This window comes from Lemur catta, chromosome 4 (assembly GCF_020740605.2).
Source record: "Lemur catta isolate mLemCat1 chromosome 4, mLemCat1.pri, whole genome shotgun sequence".
Taxonomy (NCBI): Eukaryota; Metazoa; Chordata; class Mammalia; order Primates; family Lemuridae; genus Lemur; species Lemur catta.
In genome coordinates this window covers 66712525-66739392 of record NC_059131.1, presented here as the reverse complement: position 1 = coordinate 66739392, position 26868 = coordinate 66712525, and the positions used below count along the sequence as shown (strand labels likewise).

General features: G+C 46.3%; 1 protein-coding gene across 2 annotated transcripts in view; it reads left to right on the top strand.

Annotated features, from left to right (window-relative positions):
• Positions 1 to 8557, top strand: part of POLR1A (RNA polymerase I subunit A) — a 104983-nt gene extending 96426 nt beyond the window's left edge. The window contains exons 35-36 of one of the 2 annotated variants that reach the window (XR_006734749.1): positions 7760 to 7853; positions 8539 to 8557. The gene's annotated coding sequence lies outside the window, so the exon portion shown is untranslated. Of the gene's footprint in view, positions 1 to 3666; positions 3982 to 7759; positions 7854 to 8538 lie in introns of those variants that run through there. The other variant, XM_045550010.1, reaches the window with a different exon arrangement.
• The last annotated feature ends 18311 nt before the right edge of the window (positions 8558 to 26868 follow it).

Sequence of the window (26868 nt, the reverse complement as noted above, 5' to 3'; positions counted from 1 at the left end):
GAAGACTTTCTAGAAGAGCTGGTACTGGAGGTGGGCCTGCTCAGGCAGGGGTCTGCACCAAGGAAGGCATAGGGGTGGGGATGTTTAGGGAATCGATGGCATTTAACTAGAATGGTGCTTCAGAAAGCCCACTTCTTGGCCCGGCAAGGTGGCTCACACCTGTAATCCTAGCACTTTCAGAGGCCGAGGCAGGAGGGTTGCTTGAGGCCAGGAGCCCGAGACCAGCCTGAGCAAGAGCGAGACCCCGTTTCTACTAAAAATAGAAAAATTTAGCTGAGCATGGTGGTGCACACCTGTAGTCCCAGGACTCGGGAGGCTGAGGCAGGAGGATCTCTTGAGCTTAGGAGTTTGAGCTATGGTGACGCCACTGCACTCCAGCCTGGGATGACAGAGCAAGACCCTGTCTCAAAAAGAAAAAAAGGAAGCCCACTCTGGCTACCAGCAAGGCACTCACACGGTGGCCGTGAAACGGCTCTTTGTGAAAGCTGTCATTTATCCTGTTTTCCCCAGTGCAAGGTCCACCGGGGAGGCGCCATGCCCTGATGTACGTCAGCGCTGGGCCAGTGCTGTTGTGGTGTGGAGGGTGGCCTGGGGAGGGGACACCAGGGAAGAGGTGATGGAGATGGCTGTGGGGGACAAATGGAGTCCTGGAGGATGGGGTGGTGAAGGCAGGAGGACCTAGCCCAGGAGCCTGAGGAATCCACCCTGGGGTGTGCTAAGAAGTGTGTAAGCACAGGCTCCCTGAGAACAAATAAATATAAATCAAAACCCTAATTTATAGCATTTGCCGGGTTTCATGCTGTAAATTGTCCCCCTGTGGTCACCGCTGTGAAGCTGTGGACACGGAACTGGGAAGGGGTGTGCACAATCAGATTTTAGGAGCCCGGACAAGCTGGCTCCGGCATGTCACTGCGTCCCCCAGGCATGGAACATGAGGGAGTACATACTGAGGAATTCAGAGACATTCTGGGAAACTGGGCCAGTCTTGCCTTTCCCTGTACTTCCCCAGGAGATGGGGAGAGCATCTGACCCCTGGTTCCTACTCTCTGGCCACAAATTAGGCAAGTTCTTCCAGGGGTCTAGCTGACCTCTTTGCCCACCTCGAATGCCTTTTGCAGTGGGAAGGGTGTGAGAGTAGTGGCTCAAACCAAACAAAAGCCTGAGGGGCAGTTACCCTGGATGGGACTTGCTCCACGGTGTACCAGCTGTGTGACCCTGGGTGAGTCACTTAACTTCTCTGAACTCTAGTTCTTTCTCTGTAATGTGAGGAGCGCCATGAGGATTTAGGAGGGCTTGGTGCCATGCCTGGCATGGACCATACTGTCTAGACCAGAGAGTCACTGGTAGCGTTTGAGTCAGGAAGCACACCCACTCCAGGGGAAATTGTGAAGTGGGCACTCTTTTGTCCTGGGAATCTTTGAGGCTGTACATGAAGACGGCAAGCCCAAATAAGTGACTGAGGCAAAGATCTCCCTCAATAAAGGTTTATTAAGTTAAAGTTTGAGGACACACAGAAGCATCTGTGACCTGTGCTCTCCAAACAGGGATTTGGGGACTCAGTATTTAAGGGGAATGAGCACACAGAATGAAAAAGGAGGGAGGGTGGGCAGAGAGGCACATGGTTACATTCTTGTGAGGTTCTAATTATGCTCAGTAAATCTACATTTTACATAAGATAAAGTGAATGTTGGAAGAGAAAAAGGGAGTGAAGGAGGAATCAGTTATGTAGATGTCCCTGGGTAGGTAGAAGAATGAGCTTATCCTGTTTCTGTCCTGCACCTGGGAAGATAAACTTGGAATCGTCATTATCAGTGTGGTGTTGACCAGACTTTAGTTTTAGGAGCTGGACTCAGCCTGCAGACTTGAAGTTACAATAAGCAGCTCCTTGTTTATGGGAGGCCAGCAAAGAATTCCCTGATGAATGATCTGTGAGGACAGTCCTTGTAGCTACCTAAGGCCTTTTACCTCTCCTGGGGATCTGGCTGATGCATAGTGTTTAGTTTGGAAGGGGTGTTGAATGACTCAGCCTCCAGGCTTGACCTTCCCTTTTGCATAAGGAGTTGGGGGGTCCTGGGATTTTTTTTTTTTCCTTTACAAAGATCATTGGGACCCTTTTGTTTTTCTAGCCCATCAGTGACTGACTTCAGACCTGGTAGAAGAAGAAAACCTTAAACCAGTACCTTTACATTCGTTCTCTGAATCTTCTTCTAACTCATATGAAGTAAGTGGCTGTGGCCATTTTACAGATGAAGAAACTAAGGCTCAGAGAGGTTTAGATCTGGCCTTGCTTCTCTGCAACCTATTTGACTTTTTCCTTCGGAGACCCTGCACACCGGGCAGACAGTTCTCCAGGACAGACATGCAGGAGCACCAGAGGTGGGGGTGAAGGAGCTGCTCCTGCTCCACCGCTGCAGAAGCTGCAGGACTCAGCCAGGTCAGAAGGGAAGACCTGCGAGAGGCAGGCATAGCGCCATCTTTCCTGCCCGCCCCAACCCCCACCCCCACCAGACTGTGACATACAGATTACTGAGCAGGAAGTTTCTTGTGGTGGGCCCTGGAGTCTGTGCACATGGCAGATGGGGGGAGGAGAAAGAGGCAGTGGGCAGTGGGCAGTGGGAGAAATTGGGCTGCAATACAGCAGCAAAGGCCTCAGCCAACCCCATAGGGAGCTCTGGAGCTGGGTTAGCCTCCGAGAGCTGCCCTGAGTTGGGACAAGAAGGCCAGGCCTTTGTACCTCCATGTCATCCAGACGCTGGATTTGGGCTGCCCTGGGGGAACAGGGCTGAATTGCTCCCAAAGAGGGCCGAGCTGAGGGATGGACAGGGGAGCCGGCCCTTCAGTCCTGGAGGGGGGTGTGCGTGGCACCATGCACCATCCGGGTGGGACCAGTGTCATCGCCAGGTGCAACTTCCCTCTGAGTCTTAGAGGCCACATTCCTGAGAGGGAGAATGAAAGGACCTAGACTAATTTTTGTTACCCAGCCTCCCCAGGTCGGGGGCCACTGGCCAGCCCATGGATCGGCTGTGTTTGGGTGAGTCGTACAAGATTCTCAAAGCTAGATTTTTTCTTTTTAAATAAGCATGTGTAACTCAGGGGGAAAAAAACATTTAAATTATAAAACTTATACTTCCTATGGGACTTTTATTTGTCGATTTATGTGGCTGTGTGTTGTGAGGGAGGAAGGTGAGAGATGATAATTTGGTGACATAGAAAAGGACCGTGGGACAATCGCAGAGGTGTCTGGCTGGGTGTAGTTGTGAATCTCACAGATGCAATGCTGAGCGAAAGAAGCTAGACATGAAAGAGCACATCCCGTATGCCCTAGTGGCTACCTCACTGCCGGAAGAATGACCTTTTCTCCTGACCTTTCTGTGTGGTGGGCATTCTGCCCGTGGACAGCTGGGAAAGACGGGGGGCGGGGGCTTGGGCGGGATTCCACCAGCCACAAGGTTGCTGCCTCTAGCAGCTCGCTTTCCCCACATGTTCCAGAAACTCACACATCCTGTGCGGAGGCACCTCCGATTTAACAGTATTTTAGTTGTTTTTTTTTTTTTAACTCTCCCTTACCAACTTCATACTTCACTTTCTTTTCAATTTTTTTTTTTTTTTTATGAAACCCCAAAAGTTACCCTCAGTTCCCATTAGAGCCTTTTATTTCCCTCTTAGGTCTTCCTTCAAAGGTCCTCCACCCAACCACCCCTTCAAGAGTGACACTCCGATGGGGATTTCCTTGGACGACAGCCAGGTCACGCTCTGCAGAATTAGCACATGAAAAATCATACAGGAAATTGCGTATTGACTTGAAGACTTCATTTGCAAACGTCCTTCTGTACCTTTTCTTTGTAAATTTAGATTTTTCACAAGTGAATTTAAAATGCAGTACATTTTAATTGATGTAAACTCATCCTTACTGATGCATACAGTTCTAGTTTCAGCATACTTTCTCTTCGGCAACTTCTTTCTAATTTCTACAAAACTTCTTGAAATATCCATTTGTGTCCTTTACGATATTTTATGACTCGAGACAAGGTTTATGACTTTGCGTTCATTCTTAGCATAAATAAAATATGCACTAAAAATTTTTAAAAAGAGTACATCTTGTATGATTCTATTTATAGGAAATTCAAAAGCAGGCAAAACTAATCTATGGCAATAGAAATCCACCTTTTTTTTTTTTTTGAGACAGAGTCTTGCTCTGTTGCCCAGGCTAGAGTGAGTGCCATGGCATCAGCCTAGCTCACACCAACCTCAAACTCCTGGGCTTAAGCAATCCTTCTGCCTCAGCCTCCCAAGTAGCTGGGACTACAGGCATGCGCCACCATGCCCAGCTAATTTTTTATATATATATATTTTTTTTAGCTGTCCAAATCATTTCTTTCTATTTTTAGTAGAGACGGGGGTCTTGCTCTTGCTCAGGCTGGTCTCGAACTCCTGACCTCGAGCAATCCACCCGCCTTGGCCTCCCAGAGTGCTAGGATTGCAGGCGTGAGCCACCGTGTTACCTTTGAGGGGAGGATTTTACCTGGGAGGGAGCAGAGGAAGCCTTCTGGGGTGATGGGAATGTTCTATATACTGGTCTGGGTGGTGCTAACCTGGGGATGTATATATGTTCAAAGTCATCAACTGCCCATTTAAGATGTGTTCTCTTTACTATATACATAACACCTTAATTTTTATTTTAAGGAAGAAAAAAGAAATTTTCTCCTGAAGTTAGTTGCTTGTATTTTAGTGGAGATCTATGCTAATAAAAGCATTGGCTCTAATGATAAGATTTTTACTGGTTTTGCTAGGTTTTTACTAGTGTTTCTAGAAGGCCATGGCAAGCCTTGAAGACACCCTTTGGGCTGTAGGGTTTACATTTTGGTCAACTCTCTCAATGCCAGCTCTGATTCTCCTGGTTCCCAGACCCACTAATAACCTGACCTACATGCTAGGGGCTATTTTTAGAGATTGTTCAATAAGAGCTTCCTCTTGACTCAGCACGACTCCTGTCTCGTGTCTGCAGATGCGGATGGGGGTGGGTGCTGATCTCAGAGGCTGGGCCTTTTGAAGACCTGTGTGGCCCCCTAGGCCCTCTGCTTACTTTAAAGACTCCATTCCAGGGTGGGCACTTTGGGAGGCCAAGGTGGGAGGAATGCTTGAGGCCAGGAGTTCGAGAATAGTCTGAATAACAGCGAGACCTCATCTCTACAAAAAATAGAAAAATTAGCCTGGCACAGTGGCACACACCTGTAGTCCCAGCGACTTCAGAGGCTGAGGCAGGAAGATCACTTAAACCCAGGTGTTTGAGTTTGCAATGAGCTATGATGACGCCACAGCACTCTAGCCAGGATGACAGAGCAAGACCCTGTCTCAAAAACAATAATAATAATTTTTTAAAAAGATTCCAATCATACATCAAACACATTAAACACAAGCCACACAAAGTATGATATATATACACATATATATGTGTGTGCATTATTTATTTATAATTGACATATAATTGTACATATTTATGAGGTACATAATGAAGTTTCAGTATTATAATGTACAATGATCAGATCGGGGTAATGTGTATTTTTTGTATTGCAAATATTTTTAAATAGTTTTAATAATTTTTCTTTTTAAAATAATAGGATATGAGCAACACATTATTTCTCGGCAATCCCCATGCATTCCTTAAGAATTCTTGCAAAAGAGGAAATGTTATTTTTAATTTGTTTTTCAAATGTTATGAAATTTTAAAAAATACTGAATGTATGAATTAAGGAAGTTGACATAGTGTTCCACTTTGCAGGCATTTAATTAAACATTTATTCATTTTGATTATGCAGTTTTCTTTTTATGTTTTGGAGGAAATTGATTCACCCCCCCCCAACCCAGACTTTTTCTATGAGGATGGTGGCCAATTAATAAACTGGATCTGGTTGGGAAGTCAACTTTTTGGCCGAGTAGGTGGGCCTGGCCAGGACCTTTGGGATGAACAGCAGAGCCGCCGCTGGGGTATGCAGGAGAGGTTGTGGGCAATGAGGAAAGATGGTCTCAAAGAAGGATTGGCCATTCCCCCAGCAACTAGTGAATGCCAGTTCTTGTCCAGCCTTTGGTGATGGGGGAAAGTCTTTGGGTCGGTCCAGAAGACTCCTGGAATCATGGCACTCTACTGAGCCTGACCCCAAAATGAATCTTGTGAGTCATCTTACAAAGTCCTCTCATATGACAGATCTTTATGAACTGACGTGCAAAGGAGTCCCAGGTAGAATCAAATGAGAGGCAAATCTTACCGCAGCACAGTGAGTAGTACAACGGTATATTGCACAGCGTGGGTACGCGCACACATACACATGCTCACACATATGCACTAGTTTGCAGTCACTGACCCCGACAAGGTAAACCCTCTGAGAAATGCATGTCCCAGGGTGTCATCTCAGACCACCTGGAGGATGCGGCATCCAGGAAGCCCTAGGCTGGCTGAGAGGAGACCTCACATCACGCCGTGAATTTGCTCGTCTCCAGCCACGCTTCTAAACTTCCTGATGAGGGAGAGGCCCCGAAAGGTGGGCAAGTGGTTTATTCCAAAACAAATGTCTGTATATTTTGAAGGAATTGATTTCTTTAACAATTTATTGCTAAAATGTGTATAAATTAATCCCAAGTAAATTGATTAATCAAACTTCAGATATTTTAAAAGGAGAGGCTGAGGCTCGTGGGTGTCCAAGTGTTCAACACCTGATTTGTTCACTCGTTCATTCATTTAGTTTTGGCTTGTTACCGACTGTGTGGTCCCCAGACTCTATCCTGGGGAGGTGGCAGAAGGCAGGATGGCACCTGAGCCGAGGCCTCAAGCCACCAGTTCATTGTCCCATCAAACTTAGAAAACACAAACTCAAAGCTGAAATCATTAAAAATTTCAAGACAATGAACACAGAGCATTAAACCCCAAACTCAAGGCCTTCTGGAGCGAGGGGCCTGCGGGCCCACACTGGTCTCCCACAGTGACCAGGCCTGCTTTAGGTTATGACTATTAAAGCACATTGTGTATGCGGAACCTCTTCTAAGCACTCAGCGTTTCCCTGAGGGCAGCCGGTCCGCGAGATGACATTTGGTGATATGTGCACAGGCATTTTAAACATTTTAATAGTTTAGTATTTATTTTAATATGTAGTAGAAAATATATGATTATCACATTCAGTCTATAATTTCACAGTGATATATAGACTCCCTTAGAACAAACGTATTGAAAGAAAAAAATTGGTTGCTCTAAAGAATAATACTAAGTAAAAGATGGCACATGTGGCAAAGTTTGAGAAGACGGTATAACACTCAGAGTTTGGGAAACACCACACCAGACTGTGAGTCCTTTAAGGTGTTCATAGTACGGGGGCAGCTTAATACCATGCTTGGTGCTCAGCCCGGCAAACCTCTTGCCCACCCCCAATCCAGGTCCCCAGCACATCCCAGCGAGGATGTTGTAACACCCCCGGGATCACCTGTCCACCATGGGTTGGGACAGCAGGCCATGGGCGTGGGAGATGCCTGCCTCAAATGCCACCCCAGCAGCTGTTGTGGGAGGGGAATCCGGCAGCCAGTGACCTGTGAGTGCTGAGGTGTGGAGGGCAGGGGACCCAGTGCCCTCAGTGTCCCTGTGCCTGATGGAGCACCACATTAAAAAGAGAACAAAAAAACACCGTGACAAGTCAAGAGAGAGACTATGGAAGAAAGGAAAAAGCTCTATATTTCAGCACCGTTAGCAGGACTTTTTTTCTTCTTTTTTGAACAGGGTGCCCACATTTTCATTCTGCATCGAGCTCAACCAATTATATGGCTGGTCTTACTCAATGCAGCACCTGCGAAGTCTCACTGGGACCGTCTAGGTACAGTTTCTGGGAGGCACTGGAGGATCTGTCGCTTCGTGGTGGGAGGACCCAGGGAAGCCTCACGGTGAATGGGGCCTCTGAGTTGGGCCTTGGAGTCAGATGAGATTTGAGACCTGCAGGGCTGGGGGAAGGCATGCCTTGAGGAAAGGGACAGGGTGGGACCCTCAGGGCCTGCTTTGGGGTGGGGAGAACACGAAGATGTGGTCTGGCTGGAGCACAGGGGGAGATGGGCCAGGAGCTGGCGGTGGGGGAGAGGCCTGGGGAAGGGAACCTGAGGCTGGGAGGGGGCAAGGTTAGGCTTCTTGTGTTTATACAAGCGACGAGTAACAGATCCCTTTATAAATCTTTAGAGGCCAGAAACTGAATTTCAGCAAGATGTAATTCTATGACAAAACAGTGAGACAGCGAGACAGGGTGTGGGGAGAGCACAGAGCAAGAGAGGCCAGATGTGATATCCGGGCCAAGAAAGAAACATCTACTGCAGTTGTCTCCAAACTGTTTTTGATTACGCACCCATAAAATATTTTTGAGCACACACCCTAATATATGTATCTGTTCATGCATAAATTATACACTTGCACAACTTTATGATGAATGTTAAAAACAAAAGCAGAACAGAACTTTTCAGAAGATAATTTAAAAACAAGCCTAAAAAGGAAGTCCTAATATTCTCTTCCCTCAGGGCAGTGGACCGCTGTTCATGCACGCCGGAGACCTCCAGGCTGGCGTTGTGTCCAGAGCCACCTTGCCCATTTACCTGTCCCCAGTGGCGGCTCCGGTCTGTCCGCAGAGATCTTCTCCAGTAGACAGAGGCTGGGTTGCTGGGCAATTTATATTTGATACGTGGTAAAAGAGGGTGGCGGGGAGCAGCAAATGCCAGATTATTGAGTGTCAGGTAAGTATCTCAGAGGGGAAGTATCAGGGGACCCTAATGAAAGAAATAAAAATACTTTACCCAAAATGTATCTATTTGACATATTTTGAGAATGCTGTCAAAGAGCCAGCAAACAGAAGCAGCCGTGCAAGCCTGTCTTTTGTGAGGAAGATTTATATCTGTTGAGAATCGGCATTGATGCAACCAGCCCTTCCCTCGTCCAGAACTGGGAAAGATTAGCTGAAAGTCTGACACCTTTAAAAGTCTGCGAGAAACCTTTCCATCTATTCCCTCTGAGGACTGCTACCTGTGAGGTTTCATCTGCCTAATACGACCACCTTTGCTAGCCAGGCCTCCTCTTCTCTCCCTCCCATAACCTGTTTTATCGGTGTAACCTAATTTTGGCCATTCTCCGAGCCCCCACTCTTTCTGTAACCTCAAGATGGTATATAAGCTTCTATACTCCATTTCGGGGATGGTAGTCACTCTATGGTTCTCCCCATGAAACATTAATAAATCTTGTATGTCTCAGCTGGGAGCGATGCCTCATGCCTGTAATCTCAGCACTTTGGGAGGCTCAGGTGGAAGGATCACTTGAGTACAGGAGTTCGAGACCAGCCTGGCCAACATAGCAAGACCTCCTCTCTAAAAAAACATTTTTTTTTTTTTAATAGCTGGGCATGGTTTCACATGCCTGTAGTTCTAGATACCGGGGAGACTGAGGTGAGAGGATCGCTTGAGCCCAAGAGTTCAAGGCAGCAGTGAGCGATGATCATGCCACTATACTCTAGCCTGGATGACAGAACAAGACGCTGTCTCTAAAAAAAGATTTGTATGTCTTTCTTCAATTAATCTGCCTTTTGTGAGTTTATTTTTCAGTGAACCTTCAGAGGGTGAGGGGAAGTTTTCCCTTGGCCCTGCATATCTCGATTTCTTTCACCACAGCAACCCAAATGGCAGGAATTGTCACCTCTAGGTTATTAGGAGAATGCTAAGAAGTCCAGTAGCTTGCCGAAGTCACACAGCTTGAGCCAGGATTTGAACCCAGGTTTGGCAGACTCCAGCGCTTCTCCTTGGGAACTCTGGATCAGGCCTGCTTTCTCTGGAGGAGCAAGTTGTCGGGGTTGAGCGCCACGGTCAGCACAGGGCCATTCCTGGGTGAGGTGGGGTGCCGGGGCCGACACAGCCGGCACCCTGTGCAGATATGCAAAGAGTGTCCCCCCAGCAGGCACAAGGGCCTCTACCTCGGGGCTCTCCGTGGGGCGGGCTGGAATGGGGGGCACTGGTCGATAAATGTCTCCCTCTCTCTCCCCTCAGGTGGGACAACTCTGAGGCACATTCCCCGCCCTCTCCTGAGGTGCCCCCAGGTGCTACTCGTGGTAGCCCACTGATTAGCACCCCCTGCGTAGGCTTCCTTCTCTTGCCTTCTACCCCTTCCTTGTCCCACCCCCCATTCCTGGTATCCCTTCTCAAAAAAAACACGTGCACACAAATCCTTACCTTGGAGTCTCCTTCTGGGGACCTCAGGCTAAGCAGCCCTGGGCCAGGGAGCGTAACCACGGAGCTTGCACGTCCGCTCCCTTCTCCTACACCTCGGCACACATTACCAAGCCATCATAGCGTTCTTTTCTAGAAGCCCAGAGTTCTCAGCAGGGCCCTTCAGGCCACTATTGACAATTGGTTGGAGTTGACAAGTGAGATGAAACCTATTCTCCAGGAACAGAACCTAACTCGGATCACGCAGAGAGTTCTAGGCCTTAGTGCGAAAGGAACCGGTGCCCAGGTTAATGGGAGGGGGTGGGGTGAGGAGCACAGAGGAGGGTCGTCCCTGCTCACAAGCACCCTCCCCAGTTTGGTGACAAGTCCCAGCACATGGTGGGAATGGAGAATAGCAGTTAGAGATAAAATTAGCACACTTATTAAGTGCCCGATGGGTCAGGCCCTGCACCACGGGCCCCTTGTGGTGTCATCGCTGATCCTCTGAGCACTTGCCAATGATTCGCCCGGGCCTGTGGCAGGGGTGACAGAATCAGATGCAAATGGAGGACTGTCTGATGCCAAAGCCTGTGTTCTTCTTCCTGTGTTCTTCCACTGTGCTCCCCCCACACAACATGGGGCCATGAAATTCAGCCCCAAATTGAGCAAACCTGTGATGGTCAACAAACCCACAAGGGAGGTTCAATGTTGCTCACCACACAGAAAGCCACTTACTGAGACAGCAAGGATTGTCAAGGAAGAAAGGATTTATTGCAGAAGATGTATCTTCTGGAAGGGGGACATATGGACTGCCTCAAATCCGCCTCCCTGACCAACAGGGTCAGGGTTTTTTTCAGGAGGTGAAATGAATAATGCACGAGGGGACTGAGCATCATTGCATGTTTGGGGCGGAGTGCAGGGCACGCAAGCGCAGTGAGAAATCATGCTAGTACGTACATCCCATGATCAAAAAATGACGGATACGTCCCTCCCAAGTGGGGATTTTAGTGGTATAATGAGCTAGGGGTTAACATCAATCATTCTTTCAGCCTTGTGCACAGGCTCAGTGGGTCCTTGAGCACAATCTGTGTTGGAGTGTGGTTTATCTTGTCCTCTCTGGACAAACAGGTGGTGTGAGGCTTTGTAGTGATTTCCTGGGTGCAGAGAGGCTCCACCCTTTCTGGGAAAGAAACTCAAAAGGGAATGCATCGGTGCAACAGAAAGTTACAAAGTTCTGGCCAGCAAATCTTACTGGCCTGGGAACTTGAAACATAAGAGAACTACAAGGAAAAAAAACTATTATAAAAACATTTCCTTGCTTATGGAGCCGGTTACATTATTACTGAGCATTGCACGTGGGGTGACCATACAGCCAAGTCTGTCCAAGGTGGTCTGACTCTCACAGAATTTTCTTCTTTTCAGTCAAGCACTAGGGCAAGAAGTGCAGAGCCAGCAGCATTTGCTAGATTTTCCATATGAGTGTGATTGCAAACCAGAGAGAAATCATTTGCCAGACTGTATGTCCTGATTTTTAAAAATTGACAAGTGACACGTTGTATTTCTGGTGTACAACATGAGGTTTTGATATATGTACATATTGTGGAATGGGTAATTCAAGCTAATTAATATATCCCACCTTACATACTTAGCAATATGAAGAGAACATTTATAATCTACTCTCTTAGCGATTTCAAGTATATTGTACATTTTTATTAACTATATAGTCACCGTGCTACACAGTAGATCTCTTGAACTTCCTTCTGTTTAACTGAACTTTTGTATCCTTTGACTAGCGTCTCTCCAACCTCCTCCACCCCCAGCCCCTGGTAACCGCCATTCTACTCTCTCCTTGTACAAGTGCCTGGCTTATTGCACTTGGCATAATGCCCTCCAGGTTCATCCACGTTGTCACAAATTTCCCTCTTCTTTAAGGCTGAATAGTACTCCATTTTGAACATATATCACCTTTTTTTAAAAAAAAAAAATCTATTCTTGATGGTGTGTCTTGGCTTTTAGATTTGGAGACTGTGATCAGCCTTATGTCTGGGCCAGACTTCTGGAGGGACTGGGTGCTGGAGGGGACAGTGAGGGCCCCACACCTTGGGAACTCAGAGGGGTGTCATTCACCCCTCAAGTTACTCCTGAGCCACTGGCTTCTGTAGGCCTTTCAGTTTGGGCCTCTTTCTTTGGAGGGTTGGGACATCCAGGCCTTGGGAATAGAGAACTGCTTCCCTTCTGGAATGTGATATTTAAAAACTCAGTACATTTGCATGCTCTCTCTCTGCATCTAAAGCATTTCTGCAAGTGCTACAGTCTTTTTGTTTTTTTAAGTGTCTCTTCAACTCAGGAGTCAGCCTCTACATTTCCATAGAATTTGAATTTATTTGCCACTCAGCCCAGCTCCTAAGAAGCTTTTTTTCCTCAACTTGGGGATGCTACAACCTGGGCAGGAAAACCTCCTGGCAGGAGCTGCAGGTGCCCACCAGAGACAGCAGTTCACCGCTGAAGCCGTTTTGCTTAATCTCCCCTTTGTCCCCAGGAGGCAATTCCCAGCAACCTGGCTCTGTATAGACACGGCTTTTGCCTTTTTGAGGACAGGAAACTCTATTTCCAGCATCCCAGATGAGAGGCACACCCTTGAATGCCACCTGGAGCGATGATCGGAAGATCAAGCTGGATGCTCCCCGGGACTAAGACGGGGGATGGCCAGAGGCTCCCGGAACACCGCGTTCCTTGCTTTTGGCTGTGCTAACTCCTCTAGAGTGTTCTCCCTCAAGTATCACTTCACACCTCTCTGGTCTTCCAGCTGACTCCTAGCCTGAGGTGGCAGGGTTTAAAATCATGGCTTTGCCGTTAGGGTAGTCTTGGTTTACCTCATCTGTAAAATGGGGATTCAGGCCCCTCCCTCTTAGAGTCGAAGTGGGGTTAAAGGAGATGGGAGAACATGAGAGCTCTCACAGTGAGGCCGGCCAGGTGTAGGAAGTTCTTCAGCATCAACCCTAAGTGAGAATGGGTGTGTCTCCTTTACAGGGGATTCTTCTGAGATGCAAATAAAATACCCTATAGTAGTTTTTTCCCCACTGCTGACAATCACCTTCCCTCTTTATCATTTGTTCATTCATTCAGTGACATTTATGGAGCTCTAAACCCATGCCTGGCCTCTGTGCCTTGGCCGAGGGGAGCAGCAGTAAACAGAACTGATAATCTGTGTGTGGAGTCTACATGCAGGGGCTGGGGCTGGGCAGTGGCATGGAGAGAGACCACTATAAAAACATAGTTGTTTTGTGTGTCACATGGTAACGTGGCTACAGAGAAAGAGTGAAGCCGTACTCAGAGGGGACAGGAAGATGGGGCAGGGATAGGTTTGGCATTTTATACAGGGTGATCCAAGAAGGCCTCTTTGATAAGGTGACATCTGACAGGAGGGAGCAAGCCCTGTGACAAGGTGGGGACAATTGTTTTAGGAAGAGGGAGCAGCAAAGCACACAAGCCCTAAGGCTGGAATGTGCTCAGAAGCATCCAATGCAGAGCAGGGGCCAGCGTGGCTAAAGCGCAGTGAGTGTGGGGAAAAATAGGAGATGAGGTCACCGGGTGGTGGACAACAGTAATGTGAGTTCCGTGGGCCACTGTCAAGGATTTGGGCTTGTACTTTGCATGAGATGAGGAGCCATAGGCGGCGGGGTAGGGGGGTGTGTTAAACAGAGGAGTAGCGTGATTTGACTTGAGTTTTAAAAGTTTACTCGAACTACTTGGCAGAGAGTGGATGGTAGAGGTGAGGGCAGAGGCAGGGAGGCCACGTAGGAGGCTTCTGCATTACCCAGGTGAGACCTGCTGGGCTTGGACCATGCCAGAAGCAGTGTTAAGAAACGCTAAGTTCTGGCTGTGTTTTGAAGGTAAGCCAGCGTGAGTTACTGAGGGATCACGTGCAGAGCATGAGAGGAAGAGAGGAGTCAAAGATGACTCCCAGGTCTTTTGCCTGAGCAACTGAGTTGCCCTTTTTTGAGCTGGAAAAGACCAAGAGGAACACATTGGAGAGACAGGAGATCTTAGGTCTGGGATGTCATTAGTCATCTGAGTAGAGAGGTCAAGTTATAAGTTGGGTACAGAAGTTTGGAGTCTGGGGTAGAGGTCTGGCTGGAGATCTAACTTTGGGAGTCCTTCAGCCCTTGAGACCAGCTGAGCAAGGAGCGGTAGAGGAAAGGCCCAAGGCCTGAGCCGTGGTGCACTCCAGTGTCACAGGCAGAGGGATTGAGCGTGGCCAGGCAGGCAGGGGAGATCCAAGGGGAGCGCACGTCCACGCCAGGAGTGTGTCAGGAGGGAGGAGGGGCTGCTCTGCCACAGGCTGCTGCTCGTGCTCAGGTAAAATGAGGCCTGAGAGTTGCTCATTGGACATGGCAGCTGCAGGTCCTTAGAGGTCTTGACACCAGCTGTTTCAGTGGAGCCAGGTGCCAAAAGTCAATGGGTTCAAGAAAGAAATTTCTTTGACTTTTGGCACCTGGCTCCACTGAAACAGCTGGTGTCAAGAGGTCTGAGGAAAGAGTTAGAGACAGTGATTGGACAGCTCTGTTTAAGGAGTTCCGTCCACACGGGAGCAGAGCAGGGGAGCAACGGCCAGAGCAGGATGAGAGAGAAAGGAAGAGACACAGGTTGTCTCCCCATCTTGTGATGGATCAGGCATCCCAGGTCAGCCATGCTGAGGTTGGCCAGGCCAAATCCCACGGAGGGAGCTAGAGTGTGGGCAGGCAAGGAAGTTCTGTGACCATCAACTGTGAAATCTAAGTTGGGAAGGGAGGAAGACGAGGCAATGAAGGGGCTAATGATCAGTGAATCGGATCATAGATTCTAGGTCTCAATTGGTAGAGGAAGTATTGGAGTCTGGGTAAGAGAAGGAGTGAGCTGGAAACACAGGGCGTAGTGGAAACCGAGATGACAGAGGGCTGCAGCCAGTGGGAGTGACGATTCCAAGGTGTGCCCCTGGGTGAGTGGTCAGGGTGGGGGTGACCAGGTCACTGGTGGAGAGTAGGACACAGAGCTGAGAGGCAAGGAAGGATCTTCTATGTGGATATTGAAATCACTGTGAGATAAAATGAAGGTAGTGCTATGGAGAGGGTGAGAATGAGCTCAAAGTCCTCAGGAAATGAGAAGAGGTGACCCCGGGGACAGAGGTGCCTGCAACAAGGAGAGGTCAGTGGTATTGTCTGGGGAGATTCAACAGAGGAAGAAAGGAGAGAGAATGGTTTGGAAGCAGCGATGAGTACCAAAGAGGTTACTGACCCCACCCTAGGGCGGAGGAGCTGTGAGGGCCGGAGAGAGAACAGCCACCACTTGGGAGCCTGCAGGGGCGGTAAGAGCTCCACTAGGAGCATTTCTGAGTCTCTAACTCAGTTTCCCAGAACACCTCATTTTCCCTTCCACACAAGTTGTTTGAGAGTCAGCACTTTTCTGAGCCCACACGTGATGCTGACACCGGAAATTTTAACCTGAACCACAATTACCGGCTCACATAACATTAGGACAGTTCTCCTCCCAGTTACCAAATAGGTATATATTTGTCATCTCCAGAGCTTGCATTTTAAAATGATCTTTAAAAGCCTTGTTTACAGAAACATGCAACTCTTTTCGTTGTGAGGTCATATCCCTAGGGAGACTTACTAAATCTGTGTTCAAATTTCTTTGCCTAATTTTTTACCAGTGTCATCAGGTGACCTTTATAAACATACACACTAGCATTGATTGAGGTTATTTCAGGCTAAGGCATTTTCCTCCGGCAGCTGTCATTACTTAAAAAGATGAATAAAGGGAGGAAGGAAGGGAGGAAGGAAGAAAAGGAGAAATGGAGACAGAGGAAAAGAGAAAGAGGGAAGGAGGGGAGGGAGGGAGGAAGCTGAGTATTCCAATATAAGACTACCTGGAATTAGTCTTTTCTGATGGATAATTTTTAGAAAAACACTTGCCTTATAGTCAGCTATCTTTGGTGTTCGTGTTTGTAGCCCCAGCATCTATAAATGTTTGTGGAAAGAATTAACTGACTGCTGTTGCCTTCTAGTCCTAGCAAAGATTCCTTCACAACCTTTGGGTCCTTGGGCCCCTGGTCCTAAGAGAAACGCCACCCTCCCCTGCCCCCATGCCCTGCCTTTGCTTGGCCACTGAGCTCTAACTTGCTGCTTTTTTCTTTCAACGTGTGTATTCGGAAGCTCTTTGGCTTTTATTAAATGCAACTCTACTGCTAATACATTACAGAACTTAATCTTGTGCCAGCCACACCTTGGCACCAGACCCAGCTGGGCAGGGGGCCAGATTTGGAGAGAGGTTCTCCCTGCCAGTGATCAAGTTTGGTTAAGAGGTGAGATATTCACTGCCAGATGCAAAAGATCCAGTATGTTTTTCCAGCTGCAATTAGGACTCTGGTAGTTTCTGCCTTTGGTGATGGAGTTTGGTGGGGTCATCTGAACTGGGACTGATGAGAGGGAGGGGCTTAAATAGAAAGATGTAAACCAAACAGGTGAGGGCAGTGGGGGCAGGGGGCTGGCCTGTCTGGGCAGGAGGATGAGAAAAGAAACTGTGTTGATAGGAACCTCTCCAATCTTTTATACGTCTAAAACCATCATCTGGACTTGGAATTGGCTTTGAGATCTGTCCCAGTGTGCGTTTGGATAACATATTATGAGTTTTTAGAGCAAAGCACATTGGAGTGGTGGTTTTGAAGAAATGCCTGGCTAGTTCTGCAGGCTCCTGTGGGGTCGGGTAGCCTTGCTTGCTTCCACCAAGCATAGTGCCTCAGCCATGGGGACATGGGGCGATGGTTGTGGGTGCATCCTCACACACCGTCCCTTCGGCTCTTGGGCATATACTAGAATCTTTATCTGAGGTCCCAGGTCACTGTGAGTGCTAGGAAAAGGGAAAGGAAAGACTCCCAGAGTGAGGTTCTGCAAGCAGCTTTAAGGATGCCCAAGGCAAAACACCAATCTATCAATAACAATAGTGCAGAGAGGCAGGTGTTCTTCCCCCCTCCACCCCCTTTCCCAGAGACTGGGAACTTCTGAGGCTTTTGCAATACAACTAGACTGGGAGGAGACAGGTGTCATTTTTGTATAACAAGGTATAACAGCAGCGGCAGCAGGAGGTTTACTCTTCATAGGTTGAACATTGGATGTTGTAGATGTGTCACCCCACGCTGACCACTCTGAGCCTACTCAAATCTAAAGGAACTTTCTGCCAGCCCACCCCTCAGCTGCCCCTGCCCACTAACAAGCCGTGGAGACAGACCTGGCCAAGAAGACCCCACATCCACAGCAGGCCGGGCGCAGGGGCAGTGGTGCAGGGAGAGCAGGAAGGAGGGAAGCTGGGGGAAGGCTGGGTGATCTTCACTTATCAAGAAGGTGGGCACACACCCAGGCTTCCAGACTGGGACACGGTCACGGAGACACATTCAGTGAGGTAGAGGGGTCGCGCCAAACCCTGACTCTGCAGGCTCTGTGGAGGGGCTTGTGGCGAGGCCCTAGGAGCCCTCTGTGCTGCGGACACGCTAACAGAAAGGCGGCCTGGCTGGGCCCGGCACTGCCCTCCCCTCACGACAAGGGCCACAGTGGGGCTACTCTGACCTGTGCTGCAGGCCTCCTAGACACCAGGTACTTTAGGACACGTAATCCCCTTGGCAGAGAGAAGCCCAGTTTCCACCCACGGTCTCCCAGCGAGGGAGTGACAGAGCACGGCCAGAAGCCAGGCCTGTCTGTGGTCTTCCTACAACATGGGAACAGCTGACGGGCTTTTTGTTTCCTTAAGCACAGCTGGGCCCACCTCTAGTGTGAGGCTGCTTCGCACCCTGCCAAGATCCTCCCAACAGAGCGGGTTCCCTGCCTGGCTCCGTGCCAGGTGTGAATCCATTTCACACGCCTCTGACTTGCCCCATGCCGCCAAACACACCGCAGCCATCATTTTCATTCAGGCGTTTTGCTGAAGGTGAAAACAACCTGTTAGAAGGGAGATATGAGAGTAACAAAAATGAGGAAACACTTTTTTTTTTAAATGAGATTTCCCCTGTCAGTCCTATTTTATCCTTGGGAGAGACCCTCACACAGAGGAGTGGTCTCATTCTGGGGAAGGGCAAGATTGCAGAGACTGGGCTATTCCTGTGTTCTCTTTGTGGTCCTTAGAATAGCACTTCTCAAACTTCACTGTACCCGAGAATCCCCCGCACAGCTTGATAAAACACACACGCTTGGGCCGCACCCCAGAGACTGATTCAATGGGCCTGGGTGGGGGTAGGGGCAGAATTATCTTTTCTGACAAGCTCCCGAGTGTACCAATGCTGGTGGTTAGCCAGCCGTGCACTGGTGCCCCTGCCCTAAGGATGGCACGAGTGAACCCTCTCTGGGTATTGGCTGGTTTGTCTGCCACTTTGTGCTGGAAGAGTGGGGAACTTTCTAGATTGCCTTGTGGTTCCCTCAGGGGTTGCTATCACCCAGGAATATCAGGCTATCCCCAATTTTCTCTTCCCCTCACCAATCTGGTAGGGAGAGAAGAACAGGGATTGGAAAGAAATGAAAGAGGTACTAGAATAAACTTTGCCAACTGGTGGTTTTGCTGAGACCATTTGGGCCAATACTAGAATACAATGTTTATGTTTGACCCAGGTTTGAAGATTTGAGGTTGGACACACATATCTGTTTCCTTACTTGCACAACATGGAAAATGCTACTACCTTAGGGATTATTGTAAGGAGTAAAGTCATAGCTAGTCAGTGTAGCACCAGACCCAAAGTCCGGTTTCTCAGAATCTCGGATCACTGTGCACAGGAATAACACCAGTAATAGTGGTGTCTGTCGAGTGAGCAACAGGCCTAGGCATTGTGCAAACTGCTCCACAGACGATGTTCCATTTAAAACTCACAATACTCTGAGGAGGAAAATATCATTACTCTTATATTACTCCTGAGGAAACCTGGTCTTAGAGATTAAGTAACCTGCCCAAAGCCGCAGAGCCAGGGGTCGAGTGCAGGTCTCACTCACGATGGGGCTGTTACCACCTCACAAGCCCCAGGAACCCTCCCCGCAGTGGCTGTCAAGAAACTGTTAGATTGGCCACAGCCCCACCAGGGCTGGGAGTGGGGAGAGCTGGGTGTAGAACCAACTCTGCTATCACAGAGCTACATGAGCTGGGGCAAGCCTTCCCTGTCTGGACCTCAGCTTCCGTGTCTGTAAAACGATGTCGAAGTTCCCTCCCAACGCTAACCTTTCAGGGCTCTACTACTATTCCATTAGAGTATTGGCAACACGTTGAGTTCCAGAAGTTTCTCACATTGCCAGTGGGCCATCTCCAGGGTTCCAGCTTTACACCAGGCCCCACAGGAAGGACTACTGGAATTCTCAGGCTTAGAGAGAAGGCGCCCCTGTGGAACATCAGCAGGGACAGCTGCGGGTCAGAGACCAGGAAGGACCAGGTGAGCTGCTGGCTCAACCTAGGCAAGTGCTTGGGTCCTGCCATGTCCTCTCCTTGGCCTTTGAAGAAGGGAAAGTGAGCACAATGAGGTATGTATATATAAAAACATTTTAGCATTCTTTCTTTATACATGGGATAGTTAGCTCAAAGAGACTGGATCCAGGTGCCAGGCTGAGCACATACAACCACTCCATGTCAACACAAACCTCTTCCAAGGCAGAACGGGTATTTTATTTTAATTTTATGAAGAACACCCACCACCTAGATTCTGCCATTAACACTTTATTATACTTGCTTTATCACATATCTATTCATCTAGCTATTCATTAATCCATCTTAGTTTTGATGTTGTTCAAAGTAACTTGTGACTGCAGTACATTTCCCCCTGAATACTTGAGTATGCAGATCATTAATTTGAGTTCCATATTTGATACATTATCTTTGATGTAAAATTTATATACAATGAAATACAATCTTTCATATGTATTAGCTAAGTTTTGTCAAATGCATTAAACCTGTGTAATGCAAACCCCGTCAAGACATGGAACGTTACCATCCTCTCAGAAAGTTCTCTCATACTCCTTCCTGTAGTAGATATTTTTTCCCCACTGAAGATTAGTTTTGCCCCAAACAGGTTTTTAAAATTAGCTTTATTGAGTTATAATTTATATACAATAAACTTTCCAATTTTAATTTTTGGATGAATTTTGACAAAGGCATGTAGTTGTGTAATCGCCACCACAGTCATGCTGTAACATATTTCCATCAACCCCAGATGTTCCCTCATGCTCCTTTGCAGCCAGTCACCCCTTCCTCACCCCTGGCCCCTGGACACCACTGATCTGCTTTGTATCACTATAGTTTTGCCTTTTCTAGAATGTCACATAAATGTTATCATACAGTATGTAATCTTTTGCTTCCAGCTTCTTTTACTTAGCAACATGCTTTTCAGACTCACCCATGTTGTGTGTATCAATAGTTCATTCTTTTCTTATTGATGAGTAGCATTCCATTGTACTGACGCACCACAATTTGTCTATCCATCCACCTGTTGATGGACATTTGGTTGTTTCCAGTTTCTGGAACTCAAATTGCAAATGAATACAACTTAGGAGTGGCATGGAGTAATGTGTGGTTGGAAGGAAGAATTAATCTGATCTTGTTTGGGGTGGGGAGGGGATATATATCCATATCAGGGATCTGCAAACCTATTCAGTAAAGAGTAAGTTTGCAAATATTTTAGGCTTTGTGGGCCATACAGTCTTTGTCTCAACTACTCAACTCTCCCACGGTAGCACAAAAGCAGCTACAGACAATATAAAAATGAATATGTAAAGCTGTATTCTAATAAGACTTTATTTATGGACACTGAAATTTGAATTTTAAGTAATTTTCACGTCATGAAATACTATTCTTCTTTTGATTTTTTTCTAGCCATTTAAAAACAAAAACTATTTTTAGCTTGTGGGCTGTGCAAAACATGAAGCAGTTGGGATTTGGCCCACAGGCTGCAATTAATTGACTTCTGATCTAGATTACTTCAAAATATTTTAGAAAATTATGCTTAAGTACGTGTTTTCAAAATTTAATTATGACCACTAGAAGAACGCAAATGGGATATATAACTGCCAACCCACAAATGGAAAACCATTGAAATAAAATTGATTGCTGAAGAAAAGACTAAAAAGTAAAAGAAACAAAGAGAGTAAAGTTTAAAAAAAGAAGAAAGTACAATAACTAGAACACATACAATAACATGACGAGGATAAAGCTAATGGAGCTTCCTGCTGGGCTGGCGAGTACTACTAGGTCCCCAATGCATCCTGGTCTGACAGCTTCCCAGCCCCCCTCCCGAGCCTGTCTGTATATGAATACGTAATAACTGTACCCATGAGTAGGTTAAATTAGCCTATTACAAGACATAGAATTTCAGTTTAGGGTAAAGAAAAGAAAAAAAAATTGAGCCATATGCTATTTCCAAAAGATATATCTAAAACAAAATCATGCAGTTTATTTAAAAACAAAGATATAGAAAAACATATACACTCAAATGGGTACCAAATATTAGGTAAATGCTATAAAACAGGTAAATTACTGTGTATTACATAATAAACAGCAAATGTTTGGTAAACTGCTATAAAAAGCGATGTAGCAATATTAATATCAGAAACAACAATTTAAGAAGCATCAAGGCAAACAGGGACAGTTCATATTGACAAAAGTTACAGTCCACCAAAAAGATACGCTAATCATATCCCCCAGAGCACCTCACAGTAGAACTCTAAATCTATCCATTTAACACATTTATCAATAAGACATTGTACCTGACAAATAGAGAATAGACATATTTCCAAACACCCCCAGCCCTTTTACAAAACTATTCATATATTTGACCACAGGAGAATCCCAACACATTTCAAAAAGCAGAAATCATACAAACCTTATTGTTTGGCCATTATGCAATAAAATTAGAAATTAAAAAGCAAAACAAAACATAAGAGGTAGCAAAAAACCAAATCTTTCCACTGAAGATGTTAAAGCATCCTCCAAAGTAATTTTTGGCCAGGTGTGGTAGCTTATGTCTATAATCCTAGCACTTTGGGAGGCTGAGGTGGAAGGATTGCTTGAGCTCAGGAGTTTGAGACCAGCCTGAGCAGGAGCGAGACCTCGTCTCTACAAAAAGGAAAAAAAAAAAAAAAGAAAAATTAGCCAGGCATGTTGGCACGTACCTGTAGTCCAAGCTACCCGGGAGGCTGAGGCAGGAGGATTGCTTTAGCCCAGGAATCTGAGGTTGTGGTGAGCTATGATGATGCCACTGCACTCTAGCTGAGGTGATAGAGTGAGACTCTGTCTCAAAGATAAAATAGAATAAATAAATAAAGTAAATTTTGTGTTGAAGAGGAAACTATAACCTAGTAAGAAGCCACAACAAGAAACTATGTTTTAAGCGCTTGTGGGATGTAGGCCTAGTTGGATTCCTGGGAAGTTTATTAGAAACAAGAAGGGCTAAGATTAAGTGCAAGAACATTAAAATCAAGAAGCTAGAATGAAACTGCAGCAAAATAAATCTCAAGAAAGTAGAAGGATGGAGTATACAAATTAGCAGAATTTATAAGTTTACAATGTTTGTATAAAAATTTTAAAAATTAGCAGAATTTAATGAGTTAGAACACTCACACAAAGAAATAAACTTAATAAAACAAAAACTTGATCTTTGAAAATACCAATACTATCTACAAATCAAATTAAATCTCACAAAGATATGTGAATAAAATTTTAAAAGATAATATTTGAATTGAGAAGGAAAACACAGCTATGGAGATTTTTAAAACATTTCAAGGGATGACTAAAAAGAAATAATTAAAAAATTGAAAACCTAGAAAACCTATATAGGTCAGTAAACACAGAAGAAATTAGAACCATTGCCAAAGTTCTTTCCCTGAAAAAAAGAAGAGAAAGAGAGAAAGAAAGAAAGGAAGGAAGGAAGGAAGGAAGGAAGGAAGGAAGGAAGGAAGGAAGGAAGAAAGGAAGGAAGGAAGAAAGACAGGAAGGAAGGAAGGAAGGAAGGAAGGAAGGAAGGAAGGAAGGAAGGAAGGAAGGAAGGAAGGAATAAAGAAAGCCAGCCAGCCCAGATAGGCTCAGATGGTTTTATTGGTGAATTATGTCTAATTTTCAGGACCTAATCATTTCTAAGAAGAATCATAAATTCTTCCAGAGTAGGAAATGATTGAAAATCTACAAGACTGGATATCAAACTGCAAAGGGTAGTATATGTGTCCATTGGGTGATGTGGGAGGCAGACGCTGACTTGAAGCCAGGGAGGCAAATAGTTTGTTCACACCTGTGAAACAGAAACCCTGGGCCCAGGATGGGGCCAGAGAGGCTGTCAGACTAAGATGCAGATCTGACCAAATATTTGCCAGCCCAACAAGAATCACCAGATCAAAGATTCCCTGTTAGTGAAGTCCTGTGTTGAGGGAAAAATGGCTGGGCCTCTGTTTCTTCCTCAGTCTTACTTAGTCATTGCCTGAAAACATCCTGAGAAAAGCGTGATCTCGCCTCACCACGCACGGCATATGAGGAGGAGGGGAAGTGGAGGAGGAGGAGCAAGAGGAGAAAAAAACTATACGCTAATTACGCTAAAAATTAAAGGCAAAAGGAAATTAACAAATTGAATCCAATGGTGTTTTAAAAGAATTATACATAAAGAAGGAAAAGATGGTTTTAAGCAGAGAATTTATTAAGATAATTTGCTACATTAATAGATTGAAGGGGAGAAAAGATATTGCCATCATGATGTTTTCATAAATGGATTTGATAAAATGTATGCCTATTTCTGAATAAACACATAAAATCTGTAGCAAGCTAGAGGTAGAAGGAAACTTTCTTACCTTTAAATACCTGCTTATTTCAGTTGCAGGTTGGAGGCGGTCAGAGCCTCTCTCAGCAGCTCAGGGCACCAGGTGGGAACCTGCCCTGGACAGGACGCGGCCCTGCAGTCCCAGACACACCCATGCTTACTTGGACTTGGATCGTGGACACACCGATTCACCTAACATGCGTATCTTTGGGGTGTGGGAGGAAACTGGAGTTCCCCGATAAAATCCGTGCAGACAGAGGGAGACCCTGCCAACTCCACAGAGATAGTGACCCTGCCGGGAATTAATTTTTTTAAAAACATCATCAACATTTTAGCAAAATAACATTGAGCTAACTGATGTTATTGGAGGACCTGCTGTACCAGGGCAGTGCAGGCACTGCAGAGGGCCCGTAGGGTCCTGCTCTGGTGCTGTGCTGTAGCTGACCTCTGCTCTAATAGGTCGGGGTCCAGATTAGTTAGGGTAAAGCTAGCTGTTGTAACAAAAATGTACAGCGACTCAAGGATAAAAGCAGCATGTGTCTCGGATAAAGTCTAAAATGAATATTCCGATTTAGGGGTAGATCTGCTCTAAGTCGGGGGGGGGGGGGCGGCCCAGGTTCCTCCCCTCTTATGTTTTGCCAACTGCAGAAGATGTCTTCTAGAATCACAGGGACAAGGTTGAAGATGAGAAAACCCAGGAAGGGACAGGCATGAAAGAGTTTGAGGCTGGCCTGAAAGTGACATACATCACTTGTTAACAATAAGTTTGGGAGATGTAGTCTAGCTGTTGACCCAAGCAGAAGAGAAAAATGGGTTTGGTGAGTGGCTAACCAGTCTCTGTATTGTGCCTGTGCCATATTAATGGTTAAATATTTTGGATACCATCCCTGGTCAGAAGACATGGATTTGGGGCTCGACTCTGCCTCTTAGTAGTTGGGAGAACTTAAACAAGTTTTTTAACCTCTCTGAACCTCAGGTTTTCCATCTGAAAATAGGAATGATAATTATGATAAATAATCCCTTCGGGGTTATTTGGAGTTATACAAAAGACTATGCTTGTAAAGAGACGTTATAAAGTCCCATGGAAATGTTCTTCTCTTCATTCACCCTACCTGGGATGAACTTCTTTTTCTCTTCCCTTTATCTAATTTCTATCCACCTTTCAAAGTCTGGTTCTAATTTGCTGTTAAGAGTGCCAGAGTCTCCTGTTGTAGCAGCTGTGACCCTTTGGGGTCCTGGCACCACTTAGTAAAAGGAAAACACAGGTTGATTTGAAATAGCTTGGGAATCTTTATTACCCTGGGAAAGCCTATGAGCAATTCCGGCCACTGTAACATTTACTTCTAACTTGGAAATGTTTGCTTCCGGTCCTGATGAGCTTTTAGCAATTTGTAACATTCCAAAGCACTGAGGATTCAGGACCTTCCTCTTAGCCTATGGACATCCCAATCCAACAAGTAAAAAGGTAAAAAAATGAGGATGTTGGTACTTTGAAAGTGGGAGTCTGCCAACCTTCTTATTTGCCAGCAAATTAATAAACTCCTCTTTCCTTCTCAAACCACTTGTCCTTGTTCTTCTGATGTGGCCTCAGGACAAGTGCTGAACTTTCAGTGACAGAATTTGACTTCCCTGGATGGGCCCCATCAATGCCCCAGTGATGGCACCCCATGACTGCTGGAAGAGGCAGGGAGCAGCCCTGGGTCAAAGCCGTGGGTCTCTGTGGGTAGGAGCAACTTCTTTTTGAGGTGAGACAGCAAGGGACAGCCCCAGCAGCTGCTGGAGCCTGTTTTAGCTCTGGGAAACTCCTGTCTCTGTCTCCCCGAAGTAGACATGGCTCCCTGCAACCTAAACTGAGTCGAGGAGAAGGAAACAGATTTGGGAAGCATTGCAACAGCCACAGACATTTGTAAGTAAAGTCCCCCAGGATGCAGAGACCCTGTTTCCACCCACATGGAGGTGGTTTTCAAACCTTCTTATTGGATTTGTTTTGAGGCACTGATTTGGGGTTGGAAGTCAAGAGGTTGAGTGGAACCAGGGAACCTGGCTTGGACTGAGCTCATTTGCGGTTACCAGGGAACCAGGGGGGATTGGGAGATGTTGGTGCTTTCTTCTGAGAGAATTTCGTTCTCTGTTTGTCCCCTTTTGGATTAGAAGATGCTGATTCTCAATGGAAAATTCAGTTCTCATTTTGTGGTTCCCATTTGGTCAGCCATGGCATTTTGTGTTGGGGATTCCCTGTATTGTTTGTGTGTGTTTGTAAAGTTTTGTTGTAACATAGGAAAGCATCATCTCAAAATCCGTTGGGAAGAACTTTGGCTGAATGGTTAATTTGTAGCTACAAACCTATGTGTAAAGAGAATGGTGCTATTGTAATCCAATGTACGTGCTGGAGTATGAGGGGAAGCAGCTGTTAAATAAAAATTCTCATTTGATTGATAGGCCTTGGCATTTTAGATTGTTTGTGTTGGGAATTCCCTATATTGTTTGTGTGTGTTTGTGAGTTTTTGTCTGGTGAGTTTTTGTACCTATGTCTAAAGATTATTGTGATACCACTTGTATGGAGTGTGAGGAAAAGTGGTGGTTGATGGTCCATGGTTTACTCTGAGCTGTTGGTTCTTTAAAAATTCAGAGCTCAAATGGTGGATCTGCCACTGTAGAGTTAAAATGTTGGGTCTCAAGCTCTCTGCTTGAGATAAACTCACTGTTTGTAGTATACAAAATGATCTGTGTTTGTATGATTCTTCATAAATGAGGTCCTCCTGCCCCCACCAAAACCCCTACAGCCAGCCAGGGCAAGATGCTGGGTGGGGCCAGAGCCCAGGGGGAAGACTGGTGCCTGCCACCTAGTGGGGCACAAGAGGGAA